Below are 341 nucleotides of genomic sequence, written 5' to 3' on the forward strand. Positions count from 1 at the left end.
AACTTAGAGCTCGCCGAACTACTTAAGTTTCCAGTTGGGTTAGCGTTGTCGAAGAGGCCTTAATATTCCAATAGTTAATTAGACATATTAGGTTAGGACGTATACAGCGAGCTTATACTTTTTTTATATATAGTTCCTGATGACTTCTCGTCGGTCGTGATGCTACATTCAAATGTAGAATTAAGTTTGATTATACACTAGTTATTTTTCAAATCAATATAAAAGTTTCTTGGCCATTATTTTTACCTAAAATTCAGATTTCATTATTAGGAAATCAAAAGAGAGAAATCCAGTGAGAGAGAAAATAATAATTTCAGATGGGAATTTTGTCTGCCTTCTAG

This window comes from Penaeus monodon, chromosome 20, assembly GCF_015228065.2.
Source record: "Penaeus monodon isolate SGIC_2016 chromosome 20, NSTDA_Pmon_1, whole genome shotgun sequence".
Classification (NCBI taxonomy): domain Eukaryota; kingdom Metazoa; phylum Arthropoda; class Malacostraca; order Decapoda; family Penaeidae; genus Penaeus; species Penaeus monodon.